General features: G+C 40.6%; 1 protein-coding gene across 1 annotated transcript in view; it reads right to left on the minus strand.

The window, feature by feature from the left end:
• The window catches only part of LOC138016700 (dolichyl-diphosphooligosaccharide--protein glycosyltransferase subunit 1-like), a 22,679-nt gene that overhangs the window by 19,229 nt on the left and 950 nt on the right, over window positions 1-2,500 (minus strand). The window lies entirely within an intron of this gene.

Consider the following 2,500-nt stretch of genomic DNA (forward strand, 5'->3'; position numbering starts at 1 on the left):
GCAAAGCTCTTGAGACTGTCCTACAGCTCAAACATCACGCATCCAAGAGAGTAAACCTATCTGGAGGACTCACAATTTCACAATCTCAAAATACCCAGCTTCTTGTCTTTTGTATTAGTTATAGCCAATTATGGTACCTCCACTTGTGCACCAGGAACAAGTAGGAATCAATAATCATGATTGTCACTGTTCAAGAATGGGATGTGACAAGATGACAAGATTAAAGGAGTCTTTTTTCAGAATCTTAGCATGCACGCTGTTTTGTTTTGTTTTTGTTTTGTATGTATGTGAGGCAATTTCAGGCAGCCTCATGGTTAGTGCCCTCAACTCCGGATCAAGTGGTCCGGGTTTGGGCCCTGGCCAGGGACATTGTGTTGTGTTCTTGGGCAAGACCCTTTACTCTCACGGTGCCTCTCTCCACCCGGGTGTATAACTGGGTACCAGCAAATTTAATGCTGGGGTGCCCCTGCCTTGGACTAGCATCCCATCCATGGGGGGAGTAGAAATACTCCTACAGCTGTAGTTGCTTCATGCTACAGAAACTGGGATAAGCTCCAGCCTAATGGGCCACTTGGCTCGTAACCAGATTTACCTTCAGCCCATTGACTACTGGGAGTGAGAATTAACAGATTTTACCCATCAACTGGCACCAAAGGAGTGAATGGGTTAAGCATGCAAAAATCATTTTTGTGACTTTAAGTGCAACAGGATTTTGCCATGTCAACACCTTTATCCCTGATTTCAAGTGGACCATAACACCTTCTCTTCATTTTCACCGAATTGCATTTAACTGCATCTAAAACTCTCGCTCTCAAAAGAGCAAGTGATGATTCAGGAGGCAGCACATCTAGATCTTTATCAAAACGAAAATTTAAACATGAGAACAAGACAAGCTGTATTTTCTCATGTAATGTTGCATATTTTATTTGATAACAACAGCAGTTTAACACTTTTTCCCATGCTTCTAAAAATAAAAATATCAATGTCAAACAGTAACAGTCTTTCTTATGCTGTACAGAGGTGCCTAGTAGAAACACATTTATGGCTAGTAAATCAGGGTTTTCAAATTTAGCCGGCGCGGCGCAAGTCACCGGCTACTTCAAGCATTTGCGTCAGGTACTTTTTGTATTCCAAATTTTACTAACTACACAATTCTGTTTCACCAAATCATAAGCTGATTTTTTCGAGGAAATAAATGAATGCGGACTGATGAACAGTGCGGCTATTACATATACCTTTTGATCTTCGAAGCGAGAGCTTTTTTTAGCAGGAAAGTCTGCTCGTGTTCACGGACTCTCATTTGAACGTGCATGTATCGGCGCAGCAGCAGATTTGTTCTCACGTGAAAGTTGCAACATGAAGCGGAGGCAGCAAACGATGTTGTCTTTTCTGTCAAGTGCGGAGAAGTCTCGAAGAGAAATAGGTAACAATAATTTTAGGAATAAGAGTTAACAAATATTACGTGTTGTTGCAGTTCACTGTTCTGAAAGTGACGATAAAACAATATGCCGAGGCTGAAATGACCACAGTATATGTAGCTGTAGCGGCATCCGCGTGTTGAATGAGAAGGCAGTCTTTCTCGTGAAATGTTACTCATTATGGTCTTGACTGCACCAAATGTATTTTCAAGAAAAGACTGAAAGAAGTCATAACAAAAAAAGCCTTCCACAGCGCAAGTGTTTTAAAATTCAGACAAACGAAACTGCGAATTGCAGCGAATCGAAGTAGAAAGGAAACAAGACCGCTGACATTGTTATGATAATACTTCATGTATGTAAAAGGAAATATATCAACGGCAGCCGCTTTATGGCAATATTTCGTTATTCCGTTGATTCATCTGCAGGCTGCTGTCATCACGATGAGATAGTGCTCCGGCTACTTTACAATTTCCTCCTGCTACTTTTTTTCAATTTGAAAACCCTGGTAAATCCTGACCATGTACTAGCCATTTGACTACTAAGTTCAGAAGTTAAATTTGAGCCCTGAATACTTTATAAATAATAATAATTTGCAAGGCACACACACAGACATACTGCATTACTGTCTGCATCAGTTTGTCCTGCACTCAGCAAACTCCCCTTTACTGCCGTTTTTACATACCTGGCTGCATGTGCAATGAGCCATTTTGGGATAATTCATAAAGCGAACCACATTATTCAGGAATGAAACATCAGGGACTCTGTGCCCTAATCTTTGCAAATAATGTAATTTTTCTAAAACACCCCACAAGAATTTCTTTCTTAGCACAATGGTTGTTGGACAGGGTCGATACTTCATACGGATCTCGTCTGAAGAAACTTGGAATTAACAGTCTAAACATTTGCAGATATCATTTCAAAGGTTGGTTTGCAATTGTTATGAACTCCCATGGAAAATATCTCTACAGTTGGTCGTTCCAAAAACATGCTTGAAGAACTATGGAGAAAGGCCCTTTTCAGTTGTTGCCCCAAGTGGTGGAACAATTTGCCCCTCGAAATAAAGTTAAGTATGTCAGTCGCTG

This window comes from Montipora capricornis, chromosome 9, assembly GCF_036669925.1.
Source record: "Montipora capricornis isolate CH-2021 chromosome 9, ASM3666992v2, whole genome shotgun sequence".
Taxonomy (NCBI): domain Eukaryota; kingdom Metazoa; phylum Cnidaria; class Anthozoa; order Scleractinia; family Acroporidae; genus Montipora; species Montipora capricornis.